This window comes from Electrophorus electricus, chromosome 19, assembly GCF_041902795.1.
Source record: "Electrophorus electricus isolate QZ-2024a chromosome 19, ASM4190279v1, whole genome shotgun sequence".
NCBI lineage: Eukaryota > Metazoa > Chordata > Actinopteri > Gymnotiformes > Gymnotidae > Electrophorus > Electrophorus electricus.
In genome coordinates this window covers 7,490,001-7,513,045 of record NC_137515.1, presented here as the reverse complement: position 1 = coordinate 7,513,045, position 23,045 = coordinate 7,490,001, and the positions used below count along the sequence as shown (strand labels likewise).

The 23,045-nt window shown below is 44.0% G+C and overlaps 1 protein-coding gene across 17 annotated transcripts in view; it reads right to left on the bottom strand.

Annotated features, from left to right (window-relative positions):
- The window catches only part of strbp (spermatid perinuclear RNA binding protein), a 113,188-nt gene that overhangs the window by 80,665 nt on the left and 9,478 nt on the right, over positions 1-23,045 (bottom strand). For 11 of the 17 annotated variants that reach the window (XR_014118736.1, XR_014118737.1, XM_081702811.1 and 8 more), the window contains exon 2: positions 10,016-10,083. The gene's annotated coding sequence lies outside the window, so the exon portion shown is untranslated. Of the gene's footprint in view, positions 1-4,718; positions 4,824-4,918; positions 5,100-10,011; positions 10,084-23,045 lie in introns of those variants that run through there. The other 6 variants (XM_081702812.1, XM_081702815.1, XM_081702816.1 and 3 more) reach the window with 3 other exon arrangements.

Here is a 23,045-nt window from a genome sequence, read left to right as displayed (position 1 = left end):
TGTATGAACACACCCCATTTTCCTTCTTTGACAAAAGCTTACATTGTGCATTGCCAGTGGTGCTGCCACCTGCTGGTCTGCATGGTACAGATGACACCAAGGTACAAGACCACACCAAGTGCAGCATTCTGTATGGCTAACATTTACTCAGGCTGACAGAACAGGGTCCGATTTCCCCACACACGCACTCTCACGCCCACGCACGCATCCTTACACACACTCACACTCTCGCACACATGCATGCACTCTCATGCACACGCACGCACACTGGAAAAGACCAGCAAGGTGCACATGCCTGGCACATTAAAATGGGTTCTGAATTTTAAACATCCTCCATCGAGGGAACGCCATATAAAGTGACTTGTTTTGACCCTATCCCTTGTGTTGGCAATGTTCGATTCTGGCACCAGGTACATGGCAATACAATTTGTTATTGATTACTAAGACTAGAAGTTACTGGACTACTGGACTAGAAGTTAGATTATTGGGTGGGGGTTAGAGATGGGTAAAGAAGATGGACAAATGAGCAGAGGAAGAAGTGGAGGATGGAGAAGTGGAGCCATGATGATGATGATGATGATGATCCGCATGTTTGTGTGTAGTCATGTGTGGGTGTTTGTTGGTGTGCATGTGTCACAGTGTTAAAATCCCTAAGATGCTTTCAGTAATGACAGATCTTTTTCCTTAGTTTCTAAATGTGTATGAGAAGCAGAGTGTCTCTCTCTCACACACACACACACACACACACACACACACACACACACACACACACATTCTATCCTTTGTGCTAAAACTTGCACCTGCATAGATTCTCACAGACACAAACACATCCTCACACACACTTTAGTGAGTCGTATCAGAAGATATCGGACAACATATGGCATCCTCCACATCTATGCATTAAAAAAAAAAAGCACACAGAGGTTTCCCCTAAACAGACTAAATGATACACTGCCTTCACAATCCATCTTGCATTCAGAGTGAGCCTACAGAAGACAGTACTTTAGGCAAACCTATCAGAGTGAGTCTAGAGAAGTCAGTACTTTAGGCAAACTAATCAGAGTGAGTCTACAGAAGTCAGTACTTTAGGCAAACCTATCAGAGTGAGTCTACAGAAGTCAGTACTTTAGGCAAACCTATCAGAGTGAGTCTAGAGAAGTCAGTACTTTAGGCAAACCAATCAGAGTGAGTCTAGAGAAGTCAGTACTTTAGGCAAACCTATGAGAGTGAGTCTAGACAAGTCAGTACTTTAGGCAAACCTATCAGAGTGAGTCTACAGAAGTCAGTACTTTAGGCAAACCAATCAGAGTGAGTCTAGAGAAGTCATTGGAAGGCAGCAGTCTCAGGTTCTCTCTTGACTGACCGCGCTATCCACACATGAGCTACATGCTCCTCATGCTGGGAACATGACCAGCTTGTTAATTTGTTTGCAAAATACTGAAGGCTCTGGGACTCTTCTTGGCATAGTCCAGGATCCCACAGTACTCCCTGGTCTTTCTCCTCCAGGATCCCACAGTACTCCCTGGTCGTCCTCCTCCAGGATTCAACATTATTCCTGACTCTGGTTCAGCTTCTGGCACTCCCTAGCTTGGTGGGGCAGACAGGGGTTGCTGCTTGTGTGTGGTTGTGTGTGTGTAGGAGCTGCACTTTCTTCATGTGGTTGATGACGAGATGTCACCATCTTTTCTCAGGTGAGCATGAACCTGGCTGATGACGTTAATGCTGGACTGGAACAGCGTCTCAAACAGCATGCGTTCCAGAAACAGACAGCAGGAGCTCTGGACACAGATGGCAGGTGTTCCGGACGCAGACGGCATTAGGTCGGCAGTCTCGTTTATGAGCAGCCTGGGTTTTAATTAGTCTGAAGGATCAATCAATCAATCATTCATACTATACTATTATTTCACACTATATCATTCACTTTCCCAGAAAACAGATGCTTGCATGAGTACACACACACATACACACGCACGCATACACTCACGCATGTAAAACTTGTGAAAAATGTTTTTTTTTGTGTTATCCAATTTTTTTGTTATCCAATTGTTAACAAGATAATTACTGACCATAATCTGAGCATGCTTGTCTTAACTGAAACCTGGACCAGACCAAATGACTCTATGGCTGTAAATGAAGCCTCTCCCTCTGGCTATAGCTATGTTCATAACACCCATGCTCAAGGTCATGAAGGTGGTGTTGCCATAATATATGACAAAGAGGCAGGCATCTCAAAAACTCTTTTGAATTCCTTATTCTCAATGTGTCCAACTCATCTTCAACCAAGAAAAATTGTCATTTTTTTAATTACTGTCTACTGATCCCCAGGTTCCTACTCAGAGTTTCTGCAAGAATTTTCAAACTTCTTATCAAGCATACCATCAACTGATAAGGGGAATTATTGTTGGTGATTTCAAAATTCACTTCATGATTCTTTTAAAAGAAAGTGTTTACCAGAAAGTGTTAAAACTTTCAATCTATTGTTGGTTCCATGGGTATCATAATTGTAACCAAACTAACCATAATTGTAATATCTGACCACTTCCTTATAACACATGAAGTGTGTTTAAACCATGACATTTGCAGGCTGCCGTTTATTAAAGTAACCAAACCGTTACATCTGCTACCGGAGCTGCATTAATGATACACCTGTAGCTCCAGAAGGACATGAGCACATAACCATGCAAGTCGAGAATTCTTTCCATATAACTTTAGATAAGGCTGCGCCATCTCGAAAAAAAAGAATGAATGAGACAAGAATGGCTCACGGGTACAACCATCCTTAATCCCACAGGAATGCAGCAGTAATACATTTATGAAGTTTTTTAATGACAATATTGAAAATAACAGAGAAAAAATGAATTGTGCTTTGGTAGACAATGTTAATCTTCAAATGCAATTTGACAGATGCCTGGTTAGCTCAGATAAATATTTAGAATCCTTTTGCCCAATCTGTCTTGAGGAGCTAATTTATCTCGTAAATTCTTTTCAAACCCTCTTCATATATAGTTGATTATGTCCCACCTCGTTTACTCAAAGAATGCCTGGTGGTATAGAACCTTCGCTCACTATAATTAACCTAGACCCAGATTATATTATCAAATCATTAAAACTTGCAGTCATTAAACAAATCATTTTAAAAATCGTGTCTTAATCTTTATGAGCTCTCCAATTACAGGATAATTTCCAACCTGTGCTTTATTTCCAAAGTACTAGAAAAAGGAGTTTTCCACAATTATGTGCCTTTTTGCAGACAAATCACATCCAGGAACTTTTTCAGTCTGGATTTAGACCCCAACACAGCATCACAAATATGCTACCTAAAGTTGTTCATCTCTTAATCTCCTCTGACATAGGACACATCTCTTTTCTTACACTTTTAGATCTTAGTGCTGCGTTCAGCACCATTCTCTACAACATCTTACTGGAGAGGCTGCAAACATTGGCATTAGAGGACAAGCACTCTCTTGGTTCAAATCTTATCTGACAGACTGTTATCAATTTGTCCTGGTACATAATGAAGGCTCTGAGCTCACAAAAATAAAATAAGGTGTCCCACAAGGGTCAGTACTCGGTCCCATATTATTCATTACATATGTTACAGTTAGGCACAGTTACTCGTAAGCAAGGAATTAGCTTCCATTACTATGCGGACTATACTGTATGTATGCATCTTCTAATCCTCATCATGCCCATACTATTAACAAAATTGAGGACTGCATAAAAGAGATTAAAAAAAAACAAAAAAAAAAACAGGATGGTAACCAACTTTTACCTTCTGAACTCTGATAAGACTGATATGCTATTGCTTGGACCCAAAGCTGCAAGAAGCTAATTATCTAGTATTCTACTAAATCTTAATGGCTTTTCAGAAACACCAAAATCAGTTGTAAAAAGCTTAGGTGTTAGGATTATTCTGACGTTTCATAGAACACACACATATGTAATGTTACTAAAATCACCTTTTTCCATTTACATAATATTGCTCAACTGAGACATTTACTTTCCTTACAAGACGCAGAGAGATTGGTCCACGCTTTCATCTCAAGATTGGACTACTGTAATGGCCTTCTAATCGGATGTTCTGAAAAGTCACTAAATAAACTCCAACTCATACAGAATACAGCAGCCAGAGTCCTAACAAGGGCTAGAAAATCTGACCACATTAGTCCTGTTCTTTCTTGCCTGCACTGGCTCCCAGTTCCATTTTCAATTTCAAATTTTTTCTATTGATACATAAAGCAGTAAATGGACTGGGCCCACAGTATCTGATCTCATTGAATACTATAACCCATGTCACCCACTGCGTTCTCAAAACATAAGGTTTCACATAAAATTAGAAAGACTATAGCCGGTGATAGAGCCTTCTCCTTTAAAGCCCCTCATCTGGAGAACAACCTTCCAGCTTCAATCCAAGACTGACACACTCCCAAATTTCTACACTTAAGACTGTCCAATTTCCTCAAGCTTTCAGTTAGCCTTCTGCACAAAGGTGAGGAGTCTGGAGCCCCCGATCCTAGAGTTTTCTAGTAATGCAAGAAGTTGACACTGTCGTCCAGCCACCTCATGCGTTCACTTATGTTTGTGATGATGATCTACGTGCAGTGCAATATGTCAGAGACCCCTAAGGTCTGTGGTCACCCTCAGGCCCTGAGGCTCCACATCTACACTGAAGCAGCTGCTCAGACTATAAAATATAATAAAGCATATGGACAGGTTACCAACTGGGGTGCCCAGTGAAGGATGGGTGCCCGCTTGAGTCTTGGTCCTCCCAAGGTTTCTTCCTAATCCGCATGTAGGAAGTTTTTCCACTTTCCTCCGCTGCCCTCAGCTTGCTCAACAGGAATCTGGACCAATACCATTTATAAAGCTGCTTTGTGATCACGTGAGTTCTCAAAAGCACTATATAAATAAACCTGACCTTGACTTGACCTTGGCATCAGTGACGGACTGTTGCCTGTACTCAGTGTGGTGTGATCTACACCGTTGGCTCTAGTTGGTCCTCGTCATTGCTGTTATGAGCAATTGTGTATATTGCATCCGTGTCAGTGGTCAGCTTTCAGGTTTCTGATTGGCTGTTCAGTATAAATTTAACTCCAAACCTGAGAATACAGACAGACAATATAGACATAAGATGCAGAGACAGTCAAAATTGCAGTCAAGTACACAAGTCTCAACTGCCACATTCATTCAGTTCGCCGTGAGTATATAGTTCTTTGATTTGTTTTTAATAGCCATTGCCTGGCTTTTCACTGGCTAGGCAGCGTGTTGGTCTGTAATACACACACACACACACACACACACACACACACACACACACACACACACACACACACACACACACACACACACACACACAAACACACACACACAAACACAAACAAAAAACCCACATCTGACAAAAACCAACAAATCTCAGTATTCAGGATCGCAACGTACAAAACTGTATGCATAAAGAGATTAATACGCCTGGACATTGTCTTTCACAGACACGACTTTCCCACAAAGCATACAAAGATATTTTGGCCAACTTTGGCCATTTGGTTGGATCCCTGATCCACCCAACAGTGAGTACGGTTCAGGAAACCACATCGATAAAGGTTAGCTTAATAGAGTACGACAGAGGTCACCAACCTTTTAAGAATAAAATGACCATTTGAAATATGAACAAATGAAAGCTCTACCAGCACGTTAGACCCAGTCTATCTTAAAACTGTGCATGTCACCGCAGCCTCCAATTAAATAAACCATATAGCTGATACAGTTGCAAGTCCAAGTGACAATTTCTTTGTGACTGATTTCATCTTTGTATTTGAAGCCTCTGTAGCGACCTCCATCACCTCTCTTTGTTTGTGTTAGCGTCATGTGTGCGTGATGAGCTTTAGGTGACGGGAAAACAAACTTCAGTGTAGGTACTTTCTGCTGCTAGTTAAGCTTCACCCACATCCATGTTTACAAACACAAAAATAATGCATCATGGCATAATCAGATGCTATAACGCATCCATGTGTTTGATTATGCAGTGTGTGTGTGTGTGTGTGTGTGTGTGTGTGTGTGAGCGCGTCTGCACTGGGAAGTCACCATAGGGAGAGAGAAAGGGGCTTTTACGCACAGGTCAAAGAGTTGTTCTGTCAAAGTGATGACCAAGATGAACAAACACCGTGATTCACACATGCTTGCTACCCAGACACCCAGAACACACACACTCAAAGCAATTAATACACCAGATATGTTGTGTGGTCATTTGGGAAGGGATCTTAAGACTGTAACTCCATCTAGTTCCCAGCACTGCATGGATGTGTCTGTGTGTGTGCGCGCACACTATAAAGAGGAAGTGAAGCGTGTGCATTCATGCATGTATGTTTATTTGAGTGCTCATATGCACGAGTGTGTTTATGTGAATGGGTCTGTGTGTGTGTGTGTGTGTACACTATAGAGAGGAATAGCAAGTGAGGCGTGTGCACGTATGGGTAAATGTGGCTGGATGTGCGCACGAATGTGAAAGGGCGTGTATTTTGCGCACACAAGTGTCTGTGTGTGCGCAAACCCACAAGTGTGTCTGTGTGTGTGAATCCACAAGTGTGTCTGTGTGTGTGTGTGTGTGTGTGTGTGCGCGTGCACGTGCATGTATGTGCCAGTGTGTACTATAGAGAGAAATAGGAAGTGAACCAACCGATGTAAAATAAATATAAACTGAATATCATTGCTCGTTTGGATTTTCTGCTGCAGAGGGAGAGAACCCTGCAGAGAGAGAGAGCTTGAGAGAGAGACAGTAAAACCTGAGACATCTCTGTCTCTCTCGTGTGTGTGTGAGAGAGAGAGTGAGAGAGTGTCAGAGGAGTGTGACTCCCTCAGGAATTCAGTAACACTTGGTGTGCCGTGGCAAAGCAAACAGAGACCTCCACCAATAGGTTCGCTCTCGCTCTCTCGCTCGCTCGCTACTGTGGAGTAGAAAGAAAAAGGGGCAGGAAAAAAAAAAAAAAAGTCTCAGTAAACTTTTCAATTCCTCACAGATTTGAGTGATTTCCAGGGCATCAGTTGGGGATCAGGTGCGGGCGTTTTCACCATTCACTATTAGGGAGAATACAGCCTGGCTGTGGGATGCATTTGAAAATGCAAATATACCATTTCCTGTTTGCGTTTAGGGAAACTGGCTCAGTTTCACTAGATAAATGTTGAGTCAGCCTCAAACAAACCCCTGCTCGTTTCTAGCTCACTTCCTTCTTGAAAGAAAAGAATCCTCACACCACAACAAAACTACAACAAGGGCAGGGAGGGCCCGCAGTAAGGCTTAGTCTCTCTGCCAGGTTATCCGTTGGGAATCGTTGTCATGGCTACATCCTCTCAACAGCACCCCGAATCCCAGTGGTGCCAGATGAGGCTGCGGAGAGTAGAGAAGAGCTCGGGGAAGCAGGAGCAGAGGAGGAAAAACACAGAGATGGAGGAGGGGAGCAGAGAAGAGCGACAGAGGTGACCGCACACTGCTGAAAGGAAGCAGAGACAACCCGAACTCAGACCGCAAACATGTCCCTGATGCATGCAAGCACACATGCGGGGTTTGATTTAGCTGGGGGGTGGGGCGGCAGTTACTGGTGTGTGTGTGTGTGTGTGTGTGTGTGTGTGTGTGTGTGTGTGTGTGTGTGTGTGTGTGTGTGTGTGTGTCATATGCCTGTATTACGAGGGTTAGACTGAAGGAGCCTTTCACAGTGCAGGGAGAGAGGAGTCTCCATCCTGCGCTCTGAGCCAACTGCAAAAGGTCCAAGAATGGAGCTCCAGACCCAGACAGGCACCAGGCTGGCCTTCACCTCACACTCAGAGGCGCTGCGCTTACAGAAGCCTTACGCCAAGCTGTCTGCTCAAGCCATGCCAGTCCACACACAAACCAACACACACCAGGAGCACTCAGAACAGAAAGCAGATATGAACAAGGGGCAGGAAAAAGAGAGAACGTGGGGGAGGGTAGAAAGACTGGACGCACAAGTGGGAATAAAAAAAGTCAACACCAGGAAAAACATCCACCAAAGGCAACCCCCCCCCCCAAAAAAAAAAACCATTCACATGCACACACACACCCATTCCCATCTAGGGACAAAGCATTCAATAGAATGGGAAGCTATAAGTCCAGTGGCACTTCTGCTTACAGAATCACTATGGTCACCACTGACATCACCTGCATGAATATTTCATGTGCAGCACGGCAGGGCCAGAAAGATAATCACCCATTTATAATATATTATAATTTATAATAATCCGGTTTATTATAAACCTTGTAACTTGTAACCTTGTAATAATAAAACTTATAATACAGCCATACAATAAATAGAACTACTCTGAATGACATAATTCATGCCAGTTAAAGCTAAACGATTCTTTATCCACAACTAGGAGTGAAATATCTGAGAGAGATGAGCAGAGGCAGAGAGAGAGAGAGAGAGAGAGAGTTTGTGAAAGAGAGACAGAGAAATGAAGCTAGCTGCCAAAGTCACTGGCTTGTCAAGGACACTGCGGCATGGGAGTTAGTATACCTGTGTGTGTGTGTGTGTGTGTGTGTGTGTGTGCGCGTGCCTATGTGCCTACGCGCCTGCCTATGTGCCTACGTGTATGCGTGCGCACATGTGTGTGTGCCTGTGTATCCACATAAATGTCTGAAGGAGCCTGTCACAGTGCAGGCAGTGCAGAATCTCCATCCTGCGCTTGAGAAACAGAAGAAAAGGCAGGACTATGACTAGCACTTTGGGAATACACTCAGGTAGATGAGTGAGTTGGTTGTGAGAGGCTTTATAGTCATCTAGCTCAGAGAGCAATAATCCCAACCCTAAACATGCATACACTGAAACACCCAAAGGCCCCAAAGTAGAAACACATTGCAAAGAAAGTGAACACACCTGTGAACAGTGACACACAAGTGAGACAACTGACAGAAGATAAGAGTACACTTGTGTTTTCCATGTAGCCTAATTGTATTAACATGCTTATTAAATGACTTTTGAAAAGCAAACCTCTCTCAGTATTGGACCTATGGGCTCTGTCTATATGCAAGTCTGCATCATGGCTGCACAGGGATAATAACTACCAGAGGTGTTGAAAAATCTGAAATCTTGCAAAACCTAAAAGGCAGAAAAGGAACTAAAAATTGGCAATTAAAAATCAGTCAAATCACAGTTGCAGCAGTAATCAGGATTTGTAGAACAAGCCATAGTTCCACTGCCCGAAACTGTGGAGGCTGTTCTATTGAAATGATACCACAGACAGTGTGCTTGCACAGTCTAGATCTGGATAGCCCCTAGTGATTGGCACAGGGGCCATCAGTGAAAATCAGAGTTTATGTGACAGCCCATACAGTGTGAAGGACATTGCACAACTTTAATGGACGACATCCAAAAAAAACCCTTGCTTTCTCTTTGGCACAAAACTGTGCGAGATTAAACTTTGCATGAAACATGAACTTGGGGTGGGGCCTGATGAATATTGGGAGCACATTCTGTGGTCAGATGAGACCAAGATAAATGTGTTCAGCTCAGATGATATTCAGCATGTTTGGTGTAAACATGGCCAGGACTACCACAGTGAACATGCGTGTGTGCGCGCGTGTGTGTGTGTGTGGGGGGGGGGGGGGGTGCGGGGGAGTGTGAGGATGTAAAAGGGGTTGGGGAGATGACATTTATAGATGGCACATGAATGCCTGTGGATATACCAGAATATTGGCTGACCAGATGACTCCCTGTCACCAGAAGCTTTGCAGAAGAGGAATATTCCAGAGCTCACTGACAATCACACAAGAGCTTCTAAAGCAGAAAAAGTGAAAACCATCGCCTGCCCAAGTATGCTGCTTGCATGTGTGTGTGGATATTCTCACACACACACACACACACACACACACACACACACACACACACACACACACACACACACACACACACACACACACACACACACACACACACACACACACACACACACACACACACAATCATAAACAGGGAAGAGAGGAAAGAGGGAGAAGAAAGTTCACACCTACTTTGTGCTATAGTCTTCTTCCTATCCTCCTCCCCACGGCCGTATGGAGGGCAGTGAGGCTTGCTGGATCTGGAAAAGACAAGGATTAACCTGTCAGACATTCCCAAAGGGACAAGGATTAACCTGTCACACCTTCCCAAAGGGATTCTGTTGCAGCCAACATGCAGAACTAACTGCAATAACCCCTGGAAAATCCAACAGTTCTGCCTATGGTACTGCCACGGAGATTATTACTCAGACACCCACAGAGCACTCAATGACAATCCAATATTTTCACCATTTCACCACTGTACAGTTAATGTTTAACTGAACCGTGTCAGTATTGTCTGCTAAATGATTTGTAGTTGATTACACAATAAACCGGCATGGCTGAATGAACTCCTACAATGTTTGACAACTCTCAACATTCTAGTTCACCAATCTATTGCACAAACTGCTGTCACAACAAAATGTCCTTACAGGCCAGATTTCCTAATAGGGGTTCAACATATGCTAAATACAAAGAACCATTGTGATCACTGCTGCAAAAAATATGAGTGATCAGAACACATGATCAGAACAAATGGGTAAACCTGTCGGTGCGGGTTCACGGGTAAACCCGTCCCTATGGATTCATAGGTAACTCCACAGGCCAAACCCAACTAGTAAACCTAGCAGAGGCCTTGGCGCATGGTTAGGGTTCAGGGGGGAAGACAGTGCCGGTGTGTTGGGGTTCAGGGGTGAACAGAGTGCTGGTGTGTTGGGGATTTGTGGGTGGGTGTGTGTGCTCAGCATGGGGCTTTTACACATCACTGCAGCTCTCCATGTGCTGAACACAATCACCAGTAACATAACTGGTCTATATTCACCACTCTCACACCCACACTCTCTCTTGCACTCCCTCTCTCTCTCTCCCCTCACCCACACACTCACCAGTGACATGACTGGTCTACATTCACCTCTCTCTCTCACACACACACACACACACACACACACACACACACACACACACACACACACACACACACACACACACACACACACACGGTCTACATTCACCTCTCTGTCCCCCTCTCACACACAAATTCTCACTTTCTCCCACTCTATGGCTATTATGAGACATGCAGACAGAGATATTAAACATGGAGCTATATAGTGCACCCCTACTCCACCCACCCACACCAAATAGACCCAAAACACATTCAAAGCAAAGCACATTCATACTCTAGCCCTGCACCTGAGGCCAGGGTGCACCCCAGCTGTTTCCTTATCAACAGTAAACATTTGGGTTAGGATTATAAACACTGGGGTTTGGGTTAGGGTTTGGGTTGTAAACACTGAGGTTTGGGTTAGGGTTGTAAACACGGGTTAGGGTTGTAAACCCTGGGATTTGGGTTGTAAACACCAGGGTTAAGGTTAGGGTTGTAAACACAGATTAGGGTTGAAAATACTGGGGTTTGGATGGTAAACACCAGGGTTAAGGTTAGGGTTGCAAACACTGGGGTTTGGTTGGTAAACACCAGGGTTAAGGTTAGGGTTGCAAACACTGGGGTTTGGTTGGTAAACAGCAGGGTTAAGGTTAGAGTTGCAAACACTGGGGTTTGGTTGGTAAACACCAGGGTTAAGGTTAGAATTGCAAATACTGGGGTTTGGTTGGTAAACACCAGGGTTAAGGTTAGGGTTGCAAACACTGGGGTTTGGTTGGTAAACAGCAGGGTTAAGGTTAGAGTTGCAAACACTGGGGTTTGGTTGGTAAACAGCAGGGTTAAGGTTAGAGTTGCAAACACTGGGGTTTGGTTGGTAAACACCAGGGTTAAGGTTAGAATTGCAAATACTGGGGTTTGGTTGGTAAACACCAGGGTTAAGGTTAGGGTTGCAAACACTGGGGTTTGGTTGGTAAACACCAGGGTTAAGGTTAGAGTTGCAAACACTGGGGTTTGGTTGGTAAACACCAGGGTTAAGGTTAGGGTTGCAAACACTGGGGTTTGGTTGGTAAACACCAGGGTTAAGGTTAGAGTTGCAAACACTGGGGTTTGTTTGGTAAACACCAGGGTTAAGGTTAGGGTTGCAAACGCTGGGGTTTGGTTGGTAAACACCAGGGTTAAGGTTAGAGTTGCAAACACTGGGGTTTGGTTGGTAAACACCCGGGTTAAGGTTAGAGTTGCAAACACTAAGGTGTTTGCATCGGTTTGCATCGTGACCACTGGACATCTGCATGCTGCCCATCTTCTCCATTTAAAATGATGACTGTCAAGCTGCACAATGCAAGTCTACTGACCAAATGTTCAATTTCACAAGCAATTACATTCAATGAATTGGCACAATTCTGTAGTGCCTATAGCAATGCTTTTCTGGTATCCGTGGAGCTCGAACAAACCTTTCTTGGGATTGTGTGACCCTGGGACAGGCAGAAAAGAACATGGTGGCCCACAGGGCTCCAGACAGCCACTGCTGCCCAGCATTGCAAACAATGCCACTAGTTTTCAGTTAAAGCACATGGCACTGCTGGCAAGCGCATTGATATTAGTGCCCACCACAGCAACAGTGGAGCCAGACCCCTTAACTAACCCCCATCTCTAACCCAGTCTGCTGTGAGCTCTTGTGAGGTGCCCCATGCTGTAATTAAGAAGGTGCTCTAGCGTAACCCGCAACGTGCAGAGCTCCTGAGCCGTTCACAGCACAGCAACGAAAACAAAACTGTAATATTATAAAAAGGTCCCTAATATTATGAGTTACCAGAACAGCACTATTTGTATGATTGTAATGGATATAGTAAATCCATAAACTTGAGAGAGTGTGAAGAGTAGTCTGTGGTGGAGTAGTGATCAGGGTCTCCATGCCCAGTGAGCTCGTTTCAGAGGGGCCAACCCATTTCAGCAGATTCAATTCACTTTTCAGGTAAGCTAAGGTCACCCCTCAAAATACAATTACATTTCTAAGCAAGAGGCAGTGGTAGCTCAGCAGCTTGGATACTTGACTTGTTAGTAGAAGGTTAGTGGTTCAAGCCTCACCGCCAAGTTACCATTGTTGGGCTCCTGAGCAAGGCCCTTAACCCTCAATTCCTCTTTAGTCATAAATGCGAGTTGCTTTGCATAAAAGTGTCAGCTAAATGCCACAAATTTAAATCCAGCTTGGCAGCTGGGTTGTTTTACTGTACTGGTCAAATGGAGAGTAACCCTGGAAATGGCGGGATGCTGAGATGTTAGCGGTCGTCTTTACCCCCAGTGTCTGCCATTGCTGATGACACTGCCCTGCTGACCAATCAAAAGCGAGGCACAGGAAGGCGGCTGTGGTACAAGAGAACATGGTGAACGTTTATCACCAGCACCACTTTTCAGTGCGGGGAAAGGAGGCAGGACCTGCTGCTTAAATGACTGAAGGACAAGGCAAGAAAATCTAGGCATGTAACGAGGACCCAACAGAAACCCTAAATACAGTATTTACATTCAGCTTCTCCAAGCTGTGCTGTGAAGGTCTAATTGGCCCAGGCCCTGGTCACTGTACAGTACATAGATCACGGCGCTACAACAGCATTAGCAGCAGTGCCGTCAATAAACAGGACTTTGATTCAGTCTTCAGTAACCAAGGCTTTTTACATGCGGTATTATGCCTAACGAAACAAACGGCAACTGCCAAACTCTTAAACAAAAATAAATAAATAAAATAGCCCCAAGCCGCAACTCCGGGTACAAGCACAGTCTCGGAGGTCTGACATGAAGCAATGTGGACCAGAAACCAGCCGCCATGGACACATGACATTCTGACTTTGTTCACCATTTCCTGTGAAATAAAGTGTTCTGATGAACTGGAAGTTTGAAATGAGGTGCTTGCAAAGTTAAGAGGAATATATAGACATGGACATACAGACATATAGATTGGGATATCCCCTGCCCTCCATCCAGTCATTAAAAGTTTAAAAATGTGTAAATTAGCACTTAGCCATTTCAAACTCAAGGCCTGTCATTAAAATGGGAAGTAGGTAATTGGGCGTTGTACAGAATCCCGATGGGCTATCTGCCTCATACTCTGCAGGCAATATCAGACTGTGATTACATGTATGACTGTAAATTGCTCTGTAGATGTGAATTACTGTTCCTGACATTTGACCACATACGGATTTAAAACAAAAGGAGTGCGATTATATACATATTAGTTAATTTTACACTAAATTCTGGGTTCAGCCGTTACCAAATGTTCAAATGTTACACTATTTGGTGGGCTTGTAGAAAGCCTCTCCTTGCATGCACCATTCACGTTTTGTGTCGATAGGCCAAATGTTAAGCCAGTTAAATGCCCGATGACAATTAATTGGCTGATGGAAGTCATGTTTTTTGAGCTATGATGTCATCACTTAGCACCCTGATATAAGCTGACTCCCTAATGCTACATATCAAGCTTTGGCTTGATGTAACCAATGGTTAATGAGGAAAGTTTTGCCCCATCAGCCTACCAAGTTTGACAAAAGAAATGATGTGATTTAGCTGAAGTAAATGAAGCTCTGCCTCTGAGCTGTTGATTGACATATCACACCCGAACTTTATGCAAATTTAAAAATGTTTTTGATAATTCTTTAGATTCACATTCTTGTGAATTGAATGACACCAGTTTGATGAAAACTGCCTGAAAAACCTAGGATTAGGTCGAAAAAGTAGGTTTCACATACGCAAATTAGCAAAAAAAAAACTAGCAAAAAAGTGGCGGAGGTTAATTGTTCTTGGGGCTTTTGTGTTTGGCTTGAGCGAAGGAATCCAATGAAAGTGCAATATTCTTTCTACGGCATATGGTGCAAGATATGAACTGAAACACAAAATGCTATGCTATAGCGCCACCATCAGGCCAATGAATGTCCTTTTACTTGACTGATTCATTTTACATCTGCTGCACCTTTGTGCCAGATCTGGTATTTCTAGACTTACGGTCTTTGCTGGAGTTGTTCTTCGCTAAAACGCAATGTGCAGCAATTACAGTAGGCTTCCAAGCATTGTGCTTGAACTCTAAAAGTCCTACAAAAAACAAACGACTCTAGTGCTTGGACCTTAAATAAACTGTTGTTATACCACAACAAGCCAACAAAGGAACATCATGCAATCAGACATGTTAACCAGACAATAATTAGTCAATTACATTTACATTTGTCACAATTAATCTAAAGCCTGGACACGACAGAAAATGCCTTAAGCATTAATTAGCCATAAAGCGCTGCAGGTGGTCTTCCTGACCTAAGCCAGCCAAACTTTTGGATGGAATCCTTTAGAGAGAAGTCTGAAAAGATCATATTATCTGTGGAATTAAAATGATCTTGCGGTAAAAAGGTAAACGGTGCGTATAACAAGATGGAAGCAGGTGTGGCTGCATCCAGCAGCTTCGTACAGAACATGCACACTGGTTATTCCATTCAAATACAGCCATCATACAGGACATGCACACTGGTTATTCCATTCAAATACAGCCATCATACAGGACATACATGCTGGTTATTCCATTCAAACACAGTTCTAATATACTGCATCATTACACTTGATGCAAGATGCTATAGATGGGCTGTTAATCAATTCAGGCTTGAATCACTCTCCGTTAGTCGCTGGGCTGGCTAATTGCCTCACTGAGATAGCTACGAGGCCAGCTCTATTGTCTGTGAAAAGGAACGCGTGCAGATCATAGAAAGTGGAATTCAATTATCCCTCCCACACAGCCCCTCTCCCACTATCCTCCATCGTGAGCAGAGGAGGATGGCTCACTCGTCAGCTCAGAATAGCTCCACTGTAGACCGCATGTCTTACAGGCTGTTGTTTCTGGACTGGAAACTGCTATTCATAATGTCAGAAAGCAGGAATGAGCTCCTCTCCGTTCGTGTCTAGACAAGCGGGGCGGTCCACACATCATTATCCAGGAAATTGTGCTTTCCCGGTTTATCCGTCGAGTATCAAAACATTCAAAGTCCCATTTAGCAGGGTGACACGGGATGTGAAGGTGATACAGACGCTAGTCGCGCAGAGGATGGCAGCAAGCATGCTGGACTTTGGAGGCTGGCTTTCCCACGGATGTTCGTGCGAAGCAAAGTCCACACGAATGCCATCTCTGACCTGGCATGCGAAACCTTCTCACACACACACACACACACACACACACACACACACACACACACACACACACACACACACACACGATGCCACTATTATGTTTACATCCAGGCATGTGACCAAGGGGGTGGCAACCCAGTCCCACCACATACTGCTGCTTCGTGTAACAGCAAGTGAGAAGAACTCAACTCAGACTCGCATCTCCCCCGTCCGCAGTCGAAGTGGGAGTCTCCTGGCCCCTTCCACCGCAGAGACCATCTCCTGCCATGTTTTTCTTTACTGGCTTATGGAAGTACCCGAAAATGTGGCGGGAGGTGCCGTTGGGCTACAGTGTGGTGAGGTCATGTCATGATTAGCGGAAATCAGGCTACTCCCACTGCTCAGACAGGAAGGGTGCTCTGTTCAAACATCTATGTTGGGGAAAAACAAAACCAAAGCCCATCACAACTCCCAAAAGCCCTTACAGGTCGGCCTTCTTGATTGGTCCGTGTTGGACAGCAGTGATACAGAGGCCAGGCAAACTCAGAAGCCTTTGAAAGCCGATCAAAGCTGACAGAGTGAATCCCAATTAAGAGCAGCAGCCTCCCAACCGGCTGTGTCTTCAGCAGAGTGAATGAACACACAAACAGGGGAAAGAGAGAAGAGATTGCGACAGATTGGGGGAGAGGGGGAGAGGGAGAGAGAGAGAGAGAGAGAGAGCACGATAGGGCAATTGATGTAAAACAATCCAGCTAAATCTGCTGAGGCCATAGAAAATGCTGAGCATGAAAAACACATTAACATAGGAGCTCAAAGCAGAGCCAGGGTAAGGTAATACTCCAGCGAGTCTTCTACAGGCCTGCGGTGCTGACCATGTGCGATGTGATTCACCCATTCACTGTGACATCCCAGCTGAAGCAGAGCGGCCAAGGGAATAATGTACATTAGGCAAAACCCATAAAAAGGTTTTGATACCTTTTTTTAAAGGAATAAATTTACATTTAAGCCTTCCTGGAACAGCAGTTCAGTCCCCCACCCCCCCAGGCGTGTGAAACTTTTTTTTTCTCAAATGCTCGGTACTAAATATATTGCAGCTCCACAGGAAGACATTTCTATTTTGGAAGGAGGTGCGCAGGTGGGCGTAGCCGTGATTGGACGGCACTCATTTTGGGAGGAAAGGTCGGATTCGTGCTTGGGTTCCAAGATGAACAGTGCTCACTGTGTCGCTAATGACCAAAATGTTCCCGACGTAAAAGACACGTCCGTCGTGCTTCTACAGCAGTGCTATTATCTTGGTGGGGGACGGCTGAATACGTGTTGTGCTATGAACTGAACCATTGAGATTATCTGCCATCAAGAGAGAATGGCAATAAATGGAGTGTTTAGGTCTGATTGTGGTCATCAGGGGCTTTTGAACTCAGGGTTGACTGTCTGTCTCTGTTGGGGAGTAGCTGAAATGAACAGGCAGTCTGTTGAATACATGCTTATTTGCGGCTAAAGCCAGGTGGAGGCTGCCTGTGAGGGTCTGGGAGCTAAAAGTTAAGATGAGGGGGAAACGGTACACTGATTATACGGCACAAGTACATCGGATGGAACGGCTTATCTTGCCAAAGTATCACTGACATTCAACTATTCAGGCGTCGTTGCATTTATGATTCTTAAGGGAAGCAAATCAGAGGACCACTACCCCAAAAATCCAGGCTAGATTAAATCTTTTAATTTTTTATTCAATCCAAAATCCAGTTAATCCAGGCTGGATTAACCACGAACAGCAACTGGCCCTGTTCAGGCACAGGTGCGAATGCACAGTCCACCTGAGCAGAAAAGTGAGCTGCCCACTCACCGACGCATTTGCCTACCGTGAAAACACACCTCAAGACCAGGGTTTCTATCCTTAATAAAAACTCATGAAAACTAGCAATTAAAAAATGTACTAAAATAAAAATGACAATTATTATTTTTTTAAATGTTTAAAATTTAATTTCAGTCAGGAATAAAAATTAGTTGAAGAGAATAGCTGGTCCCATTCTTTATTGCAGGTCAACGTCATGAAGCATTAATCGAGGCACCCTCCAGTGAATATGACAATCGCACAAAAAACCCAAATTTGCACCGTTTTGAGGAGTGATTACAACCTTGCCAACCTTCTTTTACATACTAGCGTTTTACATACCAAATCCATTATATCCAAACCATACATTATTCAATGTGTAAAATGATATTAAATACCTATATCAGTTGGAGCTTAGTACCATTACAGTCCAAGAGAAGACTTTTAAGTGACTTCACCTTACATAAGATTGTTTTTCTGCATCATCCTGTACCTGGTAGAGAGATGATGGGCCTTACACAGAGGTCTGCAGAGGCTTACCCAGAATCCTTTGTAGCAGACTACAGAGGGCACAACAGAGCCTGTCCTACATATCCAGTTCATCCTGCATCTCTGCAGAGTGATGTGAGGTCAATGTGGAAGGAGCTTTATCTGGGCCTGAGGTGGGTCAGACAGGTGCGATAAAACACTCACACAGGTTATGGGAATTAGTGTGATGACTAAATTGAAATGAAAAAGAGGATGTAATAGTGATGTTGTGGAAAAGCCAGGCTGGAAGTGCTGCAGATTAAAGCGAATTAATTTCAACATGTAGGGCACAGACGGAAGGGGTTTGGGGAGTGTTTCACCTGCTCTAAAACGCAGCTCTACCTGGGGTACACACACACACACACACACACACACACACACACACACACAGCTAGGTAAGAACAGCTAAAACAGGGTGTGGGCTGGTGGGGGGAGTGCTCTCTTTTCTGAAACATCACTCATTGCCCGATCTGGGCCATGCCCAATTATTTTTTTCCACCCCGGCGGTTACCATAGTTACGGATGTTAAGGGACAGCAAGAACAAAAATGGCTTGCAAGTGCAGTGTGGCAGTACAGTATGGTGTAGGTGTGCGTGCAGCTGAGCGTTCGTGGATGGTGCCGGCACGCAGTATGGGCGGGGAAGCAGCTACCCTCCGAGTCACAGAGACGTGAGCTGGAAGGTGAGCGCAGGGCACAGCGCTAGCAGGACACTAGCGGGACACAATAATAAAAGGCAAAGCGAGTTTATTTGTATGGTACTTTTCATGCACAAAAACATTCAAATGAGTATAAATATCCACAAATATTGATTCAGCCATGACTGTAGCAATTCACATATCAGAAAGAGTGCATCCATGACAGTGGTGATACTGACGCTGATATTTAGAGAGCAGGGCGACCCATGGCCAATAAGCAAGGCTGATATCACAACTGGTATGATGATAATAAATTAGACAAAATCGCTGAATTTAACTATTTATACATAAATAAATGTTCATTTATTTTCTGCACTTATTTTAAATGTAAAAAAACATGTCAACTAAATGAATGTCCACAGGTAAAGAAGAGCACGGTGAGAGTTATAGTACAGGGCTCTGACTTTTTCACCACCTTCTCAAAACTGTCCTGAAGCATATTTTTGTATGTTTGTTTAGGTTTATTGACAGACTTGGTTACAAGGCAAATATCCAATCCAAGTTGTCAAGCAAATGAAGGGGAAAAAACAAAAAAACAGCCTGCTCATATCATCTAACAAGTGACTCGAGGTGACAATGTGACAGCAGAGATTCTGTCCCTTGTATAGTTAAGCTAATTATTCCAAGCTGGTGCACACGCAGTGGGAGTGAGAGACACACAGACACACACACACACACACACAGACACACACACAGACACACACACACAGACACACACACACAGACACACACACACAGACACACACACACACAGACACACACACACGTTAGCTAGGACACCCATGTTTGTTCCCCAAAATGTTGTTGGCAAGTTGATAACCAACATTGCTTTCAGAATCCTGTTAACGACTTAAATCTCCTATTAACAAATGCAACCGACTGTAACTTATGTTGGGTAACGTATAACTATGAAATCAATTGCTTATGATAGCAGACTGTTGAGTTGAGATGAGAACAGTAGGTTGTTTTTGTTTGCTGTTTTTGAGCTGTAGCTGGTTAGCTAGTTAGATTAGCTGGTTAAAGGCTTACCAACATTACAATACCCACATAACATTTTTCACATTTTCTAAATGACCAGAATCAATCAGAAAACATTGTATTTAATTCTATTAAGTGTTATCCAGATTATCTTCTGCATTAGCATGGCTGGACGCGACCAGTAGTAAGTCTAGTAAAAGTCAAAAGTACAGCAATCCTGAAGCACAAAGCACACAGCCATGTTAGGATCTTCGTCTTCTGGGTTAAGTCCGTCAGCTCTTTGGCACTTTCCTAGAGCATAAGCCTCCATAACTGTTCCTCACACATGTCCCAGCAGAAACGAGCTATACAGCTATACAACTATACAAGGTATGAAGCTAAAACAACAGCAGTGCACACATTTGGAAGCTTCCGATTACAGAGGACAAGGAACTGAAATTGGGGGGAAAAAAAAACCCCCAAAAACCACAACAAATTATCAGTGAATATAAGTAAAACAAAAGTATAATATTTGGTAATTGGCAAATCTAAAAGCAAGTAAAAATTAATTATAAGTGACACTGAAATAGAAAGTATGAAAAATTTCTAGGTGTGATAACTGATCATAAATTCTGTTTGAAACACAAATAATGTAAAAACAAAATTATATAAAACTAAAGATATCTTGACTCAGAATTCACTATATGTACTGTATTGTTCTCCCACACTTCCATACTGTGTGGAGATATGGGAAAACAAAACCTACACAAATCCAGTCATGATGCTACAGAAGAAAGCTATAATTGTAAATTGATTGGATTTTAATGAACCAGCCAACAGACTGTTCATTAACTTACATGCTTTAACATTTTGTCATCCATTTGACTTTAATACTGCACAGATAATATACAAAGCACAAAATAACTGACTTCCTAACTGTATTTAGAAAATGTTTGAAATCCAAGATTTGAACTTAGTGGTATACGTATATTTAAAAAATAAAACGAGGGTAAGGACAAATATAACAACAGATGTATATCTATTAATGGGGTAAATCTGTGGAATAGTTGTGACAAGGAATTAAGAATGTGTAGTTCTCTTTGCAAATTTTAAATAAAGGTGGTCACTTTTGTAAGTCGTAAATGCCGTAAATGTAAATGTAACCAAATATAAAAGTGTGATCATTATTTGCATATAAAATGTTTGGGATGTCTTGTTTTTGTTTTGTGTTGTCTTCGTATTGTCCAACCCTAGTAGTGAAAGTAATGTCTATTAGAATACATTAGGCAGAAAGTTTAGGCAAAAATCACCTAAAGCTTCTGCCTAAACATTTCTGGTCATTTGTTGCGTTTTAGTTTTTTTCCTTTCATATTTAAGCCTTTACTGTTTATTATTTTTATTTTTTTTTAGTTATTTAATATTCATTTATTTTGAAAAATTATAACCAGGACAAAAATAAAATGACTACTACTCATAGACCTCGTATAGCATAACAAATACATTAGAACCCAGTAAAGAAAAGGCCCTACACTATAATACAGTACAGTGTGCAACTCTCTGAAGTCTGTAAGGCAAATATAGAGCACAAAATGCATTGATCAGGAATCTTAAAATAAGAGTGTTGGATGCAGGTTTGTGAAGTGGTGCTTAAACAGCCTGAGTCAGACACGGTCCTCAGGAGACTGCAGCAATACCTACAAGCAGTGCTGAGTGCGCAACTCGCTGACACCAACAGAGTGAGTGAGTGTGTGCGTGCACGCATGTGGATACAAGACTACGGGAGAAAGGAGGGGTGTGTGCACACACTCGGCTCGCTCTCGCAGTGTCCCACTTGGGAATTCGAGGCTGAATTGTCACTCTTGACGCTCTTGTCCCCAGCAAGATGGCTGACAAGATGGCGAACATCTCCTGGCCCGGCCATATGCTGCAGGCCCTATTCTTGCTCCAGCTCGTTACAGCTCCGGCAGGCCATCTCTCCCTTCCCGTGGCTCCTCCCTCCCCTGCACCTCCTCCCACCAAGCTGCTGTAGGGGAGGGGGGGGCAAGAAAAGCAGGCTAGCTAGCAGACAGGCGTCCACGGGCTCCTTGTTCTCCAAATATGTAAAAATAACTCCAGCTGAAAGCAAAGTGGGTCAGCCAATTCCCAGGATGCCACAGGGAGGCAGCCACTCGCATTGCTACGGCAACAGAACAGAGTGCAGCTAAGCTCTGTTGTAGTCTGTAGGATGCAGCCAAGAGGACCAGAGACCCTCCCCTCCTCTCCTCTCCTTCTCTCTTCCCCTCCCCTGCCCTCCCCTGCTCTCCTCCCCTCCCCTCCCCTTTTCTCCTCTCCTGCCCTCCCCTCCTCTCCTCCCATTCTCTCTTCCCCTCCCCTCCCCTCACCTCTTCCCCTGCTCTCCTCCCCTGCTCTCCTCTCCTCCCCTCCCCTCCTCTCCTCCCATTCTCTCTTCCCCTCCCCTGCCCTCCCCTTTTCTCCACTCCTCTCCTCCCCCCTCTCCTCCCATTCTCTCTTCCCCTCCCCTGCTCTCCTCTCCTGCCCTCCCCTCCTCTCCTCCCATTCTCTCTTCCCCCCCTGCCCTCCCCTTTTCTCCCCTCCTCTCCTCCCATTCTCTCTTCCCCTCCCCTGCCCTCCCCTTTTCTCCACTCCTCTCCTCCCCTCCTCTCCTCCCATTCTCTCTTCCCCTCCCCTTTTCTCCTCTCCTGCCCTCCCCTTTTCTCTTCCTTCTCTCTTCCCCTCCCCTCCCCTCACCTCTTCCCCTCCCCTCACCTCTTCCTCTCCCCTGCTCTCCTCCCATTCTCTCTTCCCCTCCCCTCCCCTTTTCTCCTCTCCTCTCCTCCCATTCTCTCTTCCCCTCCCCTCCCCTTTTCTCCTCTCCTCTCCTCTCCTGCCATTATCCGAGTCCTGTTAGCAGATTCTGGGCTTGCGGTTCCTGCACACGGACAGGTCCTGCACACGGACAGGAAATCGGTCCTGAGAACAGC